We start from the raw sequence: 10,621 nt of genomic DNA, 5'->3' as shown, positions 1-10,621 counted from the left end.
TATGTATGTGAAATATAAAAAATATATATTTTTCCATATAAAAGAACCAATAGGATAGACCTATCTTTTGATTGGTTCTATTTCTCTGGAGAATGCTGATTGACGCAACAGTATTAATGCAAACTCAAAGAAAAACCAAATTTATGCATTCAGTAAATTAGAACAGTATATACACATTGACATGCCTGTGAAGAAATCAAGACATTTTAGGAGAGTTCAAGTGTTTGACTTTTCAGATTATTTTTTTCAATGTAATCTTCAGGAATTTTTCTCATCAAATTACATAATACATAGTGACAGAGTTGCATAATCGTTTCTGTTTTTTTAAGGTAGTTTTCATTTTCTTAGGTAATATTTTGTTAGAAATTGGAGAACTTGCAATTTTATTATACTTTTCTTTCTAAATTCTGATAGCAAAATATAAATAATACATATAATTCTGATTCAATACATTGTAAATGGCAAGTTTAGTTTTGAGAGTTGAGGTCTTAAATCTTCCTGGCATTTCACCTGTAATAACTAAGACTTGTGGAGATATTTTGGACTAGAGTTTAGTAGTTCCATCCATTTGCATGTTCACAAATTAACAGGGAAATGGATAGATACAGTGGTTGCCATTACCGGAGGCAGGCCTTTGAAAAACTACATAAAGTTCTATTCAGAAAAGAAAATATTACTATTATCAACAGATTATAATGAGGTATATGACCCACTTTTCTTTTGGAATAAATAAAAGAACAATTTTTCATGTACACAAAGAGATCTGGCTATGTTTAAATGATCTGTATAGGTTGGAAAAATTAAGGTGATTATTCCATGGAGCAAATACTTTTTTGGCAGCAATTATGCTTTATATGCTCTATAGATATCCTGTTGGTGCTATTTCTCTGGAGAAATATACATATATATATATATATATATGAGAAAGATTTATTTTGAGAAATTACCTCATGCAATTGTGGGGCTGGCCAAGTGTAAAATAGACAAGGCAGGCCAGCGAGCTGGAAACTCAGGCAGAATGTTTCTATTAGACAATCTTGAAGCAGAATTCCTTTTTCTAGAAATCTCTGCTTTTGGTCTTAAAGCCTTCAGCTAATAGAATGGAGCCCACCTACATCAAAGAGGGCAATCTTCCTTTCCTCAAAGTTAACTGATTATAGATGTTAATCACATATATATACAAAGTATCCTCACAGCAACTTTTAGACTGTTGTTTGACCAAACAATTGGTCTTCATAGCCTAAATAAGTAGACACACAAACCATCACAATATAATTATACAAATTAAATTATCTTAATCACCATTGTCTTAGCATAACATAGTTAAAGGAGTTGCAGTTTTAAAAGTAGCTGAAAGTGCAATAAAAAAAATTAACTTTTGAGTCTGATTCTCCCTGAAAATTATTTATATGAGTAAAAAATACTGAACAATGATGCAATTAGTCATGTTTTTGATTTGTAATATGACCAATTTTGTGGAAATCAGTCATCAACATGTTATTAATCTTATCTAATCACAAAATGAGTTTGAGTATAACTCACAGCCCTGAGCCAAATGGAGATCTGTCAATACCTAGGTAACTTAACTGAAGATAGAAACACCTTATAGTTTATTCACCTGTGCGTAAAATTATATAAATGTGTGTAGTTTAACATCAGTCAATTAGCAAATGTCAGTCAATACCAACTAACTAGTGCATTATAGATAAATTGGATGAAAAAATTTGTGAGCTATGGAAGCTGGAGAAATAGCATGCTTCTGATTACTGCAAGATCAACAATGTAGTTAAAATTTTGTAGTTAGGAAGGATAGCAGATAACCTTGTTAAGTTTTCACATTTTATAGTCGAGGAAATGGAGGCTCCTCAAGTCATACCCACGTCTTCTGACTGAAAGTCCAATGCTTTTTCTGTTGTACCTTAATGCCTTTTACTAGTTGTTGGTAATCTGATCCAATATACTTTGGGTGTGCTAAGATTTCTCAATCAAGAAAGTGGAATTAACCATTAATAACTTCACAAGACAGGTCAGATCTTCCATTATACATCTGAAATTAATAATAAGATGGGCACAAGCTCTCTCCATTTTCTCCATTGGGGTTATCTATTATCTAATACACATAAGTCTCAAACCTCTTGGCTTACACTGTTATCATCATTGATATAGACTTACATTAATGATAAATGAGAGTATTTAACTTATTACAATGGTCTTTAAGGGATTGGGACATTTCTCCTCGCTCTCTTCTCATCACCATATTTCTTGGCTTATGAAGATTATTATCTTATTTTATGTCATTCTTCACGCAAATATTCTTTTTCTTAGGCTCTCTTTCTGCTCATAATATCAAATAAATGAAAACAAAGGTTTATTCGGTATCCAAAGGGGGAAAAAAACTAGATGATTTTTGGATTTTTCAGTGTTACATATTCTCAAATTTCAAACATGTATAGAGATGAATATTTTCACAAAATATTCATTATTTTTGTACACTTAAGTTTATAGTGACAACATTGGAAGCAACTGTTCATGTTGACACTTGCGAGACACTTTCACTTCCTGTCTTATTATAGGCATTTTTTTGGTCTCTCTCCAAAGAAAGTAGGGAAAAAAATACATTGTCCTACTCCTGAAAGTGAAATACTAACAATGATCACTCTTAGTGTTGAACTGTAAAAAGACCTAGATTCTCAGGGCTGGAATAATGTTCACCGTGACAAGTGCGTGGAGGGCAGGGAGACAGACCGCCACCCAGTGACAGAGAACAGTGTAGCTAAGTGGTTTGTGAAGAGCCTTTGTACAACACTAAGGGCTTAGGGGATATCATGTTCTGAGCAACGTGGAACCCTCAGAGTGTTCTAGATATTCTAAAATGTAAAATTTTCCTCATGCAGCGTTTCTTTCTGAAAGTATAAAACTTTTTGCTTGCTCATGGTTCTTAATACAGATATTAGAATTGATTGCCATACTGATTCACATTAAGAATTATTAGTGTAAAAAGGAAAAAATCACTTTTAAGCAAAGAGCACAAAGGAATGGTTAGGAAGAAACACATTTTCTAGCTTCTTATCTAGAGATAAATACAAGTACAAACTCTTAAAATTTGCTGTCTGTAAATGGAGCTAGCTACACACATAAATTGGGGAATGATTATTCCCTCTTACCAGAAAATCATTTTTTTCTGTCAGTTCAATAACATAGTAGTAAAGAGAGCATCCTCTGAAGTCTAATTGCTTTGGTTTGATATCTACCTTTGATAATTTATCTGACCAACACCACCGTTAGACTTAAGCAAGGAAGGCTCTGATCTAGGCCTTGCTTCTATGCAGGCCCCTCTCCCACTTCAGAGAGTTTTCATTTAAGTACTCTAAATTGTCTTCTGGTACTTGGGATTGGTCTGTATTAATAGTACCATTTGGGCGAGGCTAAACAAGTTGAGGCTAAGACCAGTGTAGGCCCAGAATTCATTTCTCTTTTTTAACAGGCTTTCCAATTTACTATTTGGGGGTTGACAGATGCCCAAGAAGCTTCAGAGTCCATACCTATGAGAATATCTAGAGTCTTGTTATTAAGCCCTAATTTCTGTATGGTAACCTGGCTAGTGTGTTTTCTGTTGCTGTTATTTATTGGTTTTGTTTTTATTTTTTTACATAGTAATTCAAGATTGGACCACCAGAAGAGTATTAATATGCTGATTTTAGGTGACCCTCATATCAGACACAGGATTTCTAGAACTCTGGACTACTTACTAATAATGGTTCAATTTCTACCCTGGGTTGAGCCATGTGTGTGGGCCATGCATTACTTGGTCCATCTGTGTTTCCAGCATAGGGCCACCTCTGTTTGACAATACCTGGAAGAAGTGGGTATTCTGACACTTTGTGCCTTCTCTCCCAGGTACACAAGGTAGCCACTTCACCCTCTTAAAAAGCCCCATGCCATGTGTGTCAAGCTGTCTTCTGGTGGCATAGCCAAGCCTATCTCCTTGCATGACTTTCGACAATGCTGATGGGCCCTTTCTTGTCTCCAACTGATGTGATCACATCATGTCTTCAAGATCACATTCTATAAATGTGATAATTTTGGCCTAAAGAGTTCAAGAGAAGACATGGTTGGAAGCTGTGTTGTTCTACAGTTATGCTGTAAAATTCTAAATGGTAAATTTAACATGAGTATCAGTGATGATTAATATTTTGTGTCCAAGTTGACTGAGCTAAGGGATACCAGATAGCTGGTAAAACATTATTTCTGGGTGTGTCTGTGAGGGTGTCTCCCAAAGAGATTACCATTTGAATAGGAGACTGAGTAAAGAAAATCACCTTCACCAATATGGGTTGCCACCATCCAATCAGCTGAGGGCTTCAGCAGAACGAAAAGACAGAGGAAGGGTAAATTTGCTCTCTCTGCTTGAGCTGAGATGTCTATTTCCTCCTGCCCTCAGACACTCCTTGTTTACAGGCCTTCAGACTCAGACCTGGACTTATGCCATTACCCTCATCCCCATCCCCCACTTTCTGATTCTTGCACTTTTGGATATGGACTTTCCTGGTTCTCCAGCTTGCAGACAGCAGACTATGGGACTTGTCATCTTCCATAGCTGCATGAGCCCATGCCCATAATAAATCTCCCCTCTTCTCTTTTCTTTGTCTCCATCTCTGTCTCTGTCTCTGTCTCCGTCTCCATCTCCTTCTCCTTCTGTTCCTCTTCCTCCTCTCCTTCTCTCCTTCTTCTCTTTCTCCTCCTCCTCCTCCTCCTTCTTCTTCTTCTTCTTCTTCTCCTCTACTCTCTCTCTCTCTCTCTCTCTCTCTCTCTCTCTCTATATATGTATATGCTGTATATATATATATACTAGTTCCTTCTTAAGGAACCCTGACAGTACCTTTTGTGTTACATAGCACAGGCGCTTTAGGAGCTAATGGCTCTGATTTTTATAAAATTTCCAAAATGATGTAAACTTGGGCCATGTGAGGATTCTCTTATGTAAAAAATAATTGTCTATCCAGAAGAATATAAGAAATTAGAAACCTGAGGTGAAGATGAGAAGGGTACATGTTCTTTCCTTTAGACTGAAGTTCTCTGGACCCTAAAGGTTGTAGAATGACAGACGAAATGGAACAGTTCTAGATATTGAAACCTCAAGAGACTTACTAGGCTCTTGTATTTTCAAGAAGGATAATGTATATTCTGTTAAGCATGCATTATGTTGCCTGAGAACACAGCTATTTTTTTTTTATTATATATTGATATATCATATTATATAGAAGTTTACTTTTAAGGCACGATCGTCAGAAAACTTGTTGCTACTTACTTCTCTACTACAATTTTCCAGAGATATATTCTTGGATAATGTTAAGGATCTCTAACACATAGCACATCATGCAAGAGACTCAGTTGTTCAAATACTGTTCATTCTAATTAGCAAATATTATTAGAATCACAGTACCAAGGAGTGGCACAGTCAATTAAGGATTAAAACTTTCCCCCCAGCTTTATTGAGATATAATTAACATACAACATTGTATAATTTTAAGGTATACAATGAGATGATTTGATACACATGTGTATTGTAAAATAATTACCACAAAAAGGTTGTTTAACACATCTACCCAATCACATAATTACATTTTTGTGCGTGTGCATGGTAAGAACATTTAAGATTTACTCTCTTAGTAACTTTCAAGTATATAATGCAGCTAGTATTGTCAACTACATTATTGACTATAATCATCATGCTGTACATTAAATCTCCGGGATTTATTCATGTCAGAACTGCAAGTTTTGTGCCTTTTGCCCATATCTCCTCATTTTCCCCACCCCCAGCCCCTAGCAACCATGATTCAACTCTCTGCTTCTCTGATGATTATTGCTTTGACTTAGGTGAACACAGATTAGAAAAGAAACCAATGCCCAATAATTTCTGGAATGATCAGAACATGTACACTGTAATCAAGAATTTTGACATTTGGAATAAAGTTATAAAAGAAAGTTGAGGAAAAGCAAAAATTTTAGCTTTCATTTTGCTAAAGATTATAACAGAATGCAGTTTGAGGAGATCTAAGAATGTCTCCACGATTTCAACTGAAGTGGTAAAGGAAACCTATTTTAGATGAGTAATGAGGCTGGTTGGATTCAGTGGACTGAAGAGTCCAAGGTTGCAGAGGTGTTGACTGAGATGTCACCACCTAAAATAGTTCCAACTGGCAATGAAGTAGGCTTTTAGGAAGATTAAGGGACCAAATTTTAAGAGCAATATTTCAACTCTTAATTTGCTTTCCAGAACTGTTTAATGACATCTCGTACTAAGTGGATGTACTCCGTGCAAAGAAGTAAATTTCTAGACTTTACTGAAAATATTTTATTAAAAAATGCATTACAAATTAATCAGTGCCATTAACTCATAATTCTCTCTAAATGAGCTAAAGCAGAGACATAGAGACAGTTAAGAAATTATTTACAGCAAATGTACTGAGTCCAGGGACTGCAGTACTGCACTATGGAAATATCGAAAGAGAAGTCAAAAGCTTCAGGACCTTTACCAGGCATGTGCTCTTGGCTCTGAACCTTATTGCCACACCTCTCATACTCTTATCTCACTTCCAAGCCTCCTTGCTAGCCTTATGCTTGATTCTGTAAACCATACAATGTTCGTCCAATAAATTCAGAAGTTAGCCAGAATCCATTGCTGGATCTTGCAACCATAATACTGACTGATACAACTTCTCAATCTTTGTTTACCTTTTTTTCCTTAATCGCTTAATTTCTAAGTACATTATTTGAAAACAAAAAGTTAACCTTGGTCATACAAGTGATTACATAAGTTTGTGTGGGTTTTTTACATATATAACCATTATCGGTTCATTTCCTAGGACAAAATGTCTTTCACATTGCATACTGACTTTTCAAAAACTTTTAGCACAGATTAGCTGTTTTTTAGTTAGAAGTTCCTGAATAATATTAGCAGGCAAAATTTTTATACAAAGAAAACTAAATTTACAAAAATAATTTTTCACAATTAAGTTTTCTAACTATCTAACTTTCCAGCTAAGCTTTTTTCTTAATATGCCTGTTATTACCTCAGTTAAGAAGCTATGTATAGGAACTCAAATTTTCATCAGAATGATGAAAATATCAGCTCCTTTAGAAAATGGATTTTCAATAATTTGTTAGTAGTATAAATTGTTTTTTAACTATGAGATTTCAAAATAAATGATCAGATAAAAATATTTAGAGCTTTTTGTTTTATTATTTTGACATAATCACATCTTTACTTAACATGTTTTCATGAGCAATTATAGTTTCCATAAAGGCTGTTATGCTCAAACTGTAATTAGTTTGGTTTTATTTAGTTCATATCTCATCCCCTAGCATACTTACAAAGAAAATTGTGATTAGAATTGAGAACTTTCAGAATTGTCCTTGAAACTCTTTGCCTCTTCCTAAGAAAAGGAATTCTTTCAAACTGATTATTTGACTAGAAATCTAACATGGATGAAAGTTTTGTAAGATTATCTCAAAGCCATATAGCCAATCAGTGTAAAATCAGTGTTTGAATAGCTTTTCTGCTCCAAGGTCATGTTTTATTTATAGCAAAACACTATTTTCCTTTAGTTATTACCATTTTAGAATATTTTCCTAGAAACTAGATCTTGGAACATACCATTGCAGAGAATATCCAAATTGATTTCTTATTCCTAGTTTAAGTGCACTTTGTGATTTTTGAGTTCCTTATGTCCCATATATTCAGAAGTTTATGTTAGTTCAATTCTAAAGCTGAATTTTTATTTTAATATAAATGTTAAAATCAATTAAATATAATAATTTAACCTGTTTTAACACTTTGGATAATATTTAGATGCTTCTTAAGAGCATTTTCATACTTACAACTGACTCTCATTGTCTTTCATTTATTAAACCAATATTTTTGAACACTGACTAAGGCCAAGCAGTGCTCTAGGTCTTGGGATGCTTCAGGGAATAAAAGAAATACAAATCCCTCTTCTAATGGAACTTAACTTTTAGCAATTAAAGATAGACAATACATAAAATAAGATCCTTTGGATAGTTTTAGATAGAAGAGTAACATGATCTGGCTTATATTTTAAAAAGGTAATTCTGAGTATTGTGTGGAAAACAGAGTCTAAGGGAGTGGAGGGAAAGCAAGGGTAGAAGCAGGAATCCTAGTTGAAAACATATTACAATAGTGTTGGTATGAACAAGATGGCAGCAGTAAAGGTGATAAGTAAGTTAGATGGATGTTGCTTTCAAATGAGATGGGAAATAATGTGAGAGATACAAATTTCATAAAAAGTTTTTGTGTACAAGACATAGTACATAACTTTTTGACACTGGCTTCTTTCAGTCAGCAAAATGCCTCTGAAGTTTATCCATGTCGTATGTATCAATAATTCTTCCCTTTTATTGCTGAATAGTATTCCAATGTGTGGATGTACCACACATTGGAATTTATCCATTCACCAGTTGAAAAACAACAGATTAAGAGCTTGAAATGGACCAATGACATCTATCTTCATGTGCCTCTTTGAAAAATGCATTCTTTTGGTAAGTTAAAAGTCAAAGATAAGACCAAAATATAATAATTATAACATGTATAATACTATCTCCCACTTGTAAGTAAAGTTATTAATACAAGGCAAAATAGAACAAAAAGAAAAATACAACTTCATACTGTTTACAAGAAACTCACTAAAAATAAGTCATCACAAAAAGGTTATAGGAAATATCTGGTTAAAGGCATAGTAAGGACATTCTTTTCTTCTAGTAAAGAAATATTAAAGATTTTTTTAAATTTCCATTTTACAATTAGAGTTGATGAATATCAATTATTTTATAATATTATTATTTAATATTATTTTATATTAATTTCATGTGTGCAGCATAGTGATTAAACACATATATATAATTTACAGAGTGGTCCTCCCCAATTGGTCTAATACCCACGTGGCACTACACATAGTTATTACAATATTATTGACTATATTCTCTATGCTGTACTTTATATTCCTGTGGCTATTTTGAAACTACCAATTTGTACTTCTTAATCCCTTCACATTTTTTACCCAGTCCCCCAACCTCCTGTTTCATCTTGCACTCACTAGTTTGTTCTCTGTATCTATGAGTCTGTTTTCATTTTCTTTATTTCTTTTGTTCCTTAGATTCCACATATAAATGAGAGTATATGGTATTTGCCTTTCTCTGTCTGACTTATGTCACTTAGCATGATACTCTCTAGGTCTATCCATGTTTCTGCAAATAGGAAGATTTCACTTTTTGTGGCTGAGTAATATTCCATTATATATATGTACCACAACTTTTTATTCAATCATCTATTGATAGACACTTAGGTTGCTTCCATAAATATGCAGTAAACATATGCAGTAAATATATGGGTATATATATGTTTTTGAATTAGTGTTTCAGTTGTCTTTGGATAAATACCCAGAAGTTCAATTGCAAGGTCATAAGGTAGTTTTTTTTTTTAATTTTTTGAGGAACCTCTAAATTGTTTTCCATAGTGACTGTACCAATTTGCAATTCCATCAACAGTGCACAAGGGTACCCTTTTCTTCACATCTTCACCAGCACTCTTTTGTTGATTTATTGATGATACCACTCTGACAGGTGTGAGGTAATATCTCATTGTGGTTTTAATTTGCATTTCTCTGATTAATGATATTGCACATCTTTTCATATATATATTGTCATCTGTATGTCTTCTTTGGAGAAAAGCCTATTCAGGTCCTTTGCTCATTTTTAAATTGGATTGTTTGTTTTTTTGTTGTTGTTGAGTTGTGTGAGTTTTTTTTATAAATTTTGTGTATTAACCCCTTATCAGATGTATCATTGGCAAATATATTCTTCCATTCTGTAGATTGTCTTTTTGTTTTGTCGATGGTTTCTTTTGCTGTGCAAATCTTTTTAGTTTGATATAATTCCACTTGTTTATTTTTTTCTTTTGTTTCCCTTGACTGAGGAGATAAATGAGAAAATATATTACTAAAAGCAGTGTCAGAGAGTTTGCAGCTTATGTTTTTTTCAAGGAGTTTTATGGTTTGGGGTCTTCATTTAAGTCTTTAATCCATTTTGAGTTTATTCTTGTATATGGTGTAAGAAGATGGTGAGAAATATTAAAGTTTTAAAAAAATCTGCTCCCTAGCAATAATGGCTACATAAATATTAAATTTAGAGAAGAATAATCTGTTTATTGACTCTCTATTAAAAAGCATTGTCTGGTCAACATTATCTAATATTTACATATTTGTAGTTAAAAGACAAAATTCTAAAATTCTAACCTGGAGAATATTTATATTATTTTTTAACTTTACAAAGAAAATGATTAATGCTCATATTCTATGGGAAACATTTTTTTTGTAAAAATCCATTTGCCATTTCTGTTAGAAGCTATGAAAATATTAACACCGTCAGAGCATGCTAATGATGTGCTATCCCTTGAAGAGGAATGTGATGTTACTGAATTAAGGTGCAGCTTTGAGTGGCTAAAACAAATCCATCTTTTTGGCCAATGGCACATATAACATGGGTGTTTTTTTGGGAGGGTTTTATGTACGGTGAAGTAAATACCTAGACTGTCAACGGAACAGAT

This window comes from Pteropus medius, unplaced genomic scaffold (assembly GCF_902729225.1).
Source record: "Pteropus medius unplaced genomic scaffold, Ma_sr-lr_union100, whole genome shotgun sequence".
In the NCBI taxonomy this organism is placed as follows: Eukaryota; Metazoa; Chordata; class Mammalia; order Chiroptera; family Pteropodidae; genus Pteropus; species Pteropus medius.
Note: the sequence above shows the minus strand (reverse complement) of the source record.